The following is a 347-nucleotide window of genomic DNA, read 5'->3' as shown; positions in this document are numbered from 1 at the left end:
ACCCCCGGTGGAAGCGGAGCAAGGTGGGGGCGCCGTCCCCAACTGGAAATTGAGCCGCGCGTCCGCACCGTGGAACTGGGCCTGCCACTAGTCATATTCCAGGGCGGCGAGCTTCGTCATGTGTAACGACTCGATACACTTCTTCTTTTGGGTCTCTTGGTCGGTGATCTCTGCCACCCACGTCCCCACGCTCGCCGGCGGACGCCGAGGTATTTCCTCTCCGGCTGTTGCGGCGGATTGAGGTCTGGCAATTCGGAGATGCAGGCGGGGGCCGCATCGGTAGGGCGGCGGCAGCTCGAAGACCCAAGGCAGGCATGGCGGCGTGGATCCGTGCTATGGATCGGCAG

This window comes from Triticum dicoccoides, chromosome 1B (genome assembly GCF_002162155.2).
Source record: "Triticum dicoccoides isolate Atlit2015 ecotype Zavitan chromosome 1B, WEW_v2.0, whole genome shotgun sequence".
Lineage (NCBI taxonomy): Eukaryota > Viridiplantae > Streptophyta > Magnoliopsida > Poales > Poaceae > Triticum > Triticum dicoccoides.
The sequence above is the reverse complement of the archived record's forward strand: the minus strand, read 5'-3'. Positions refer to the sequence as shown.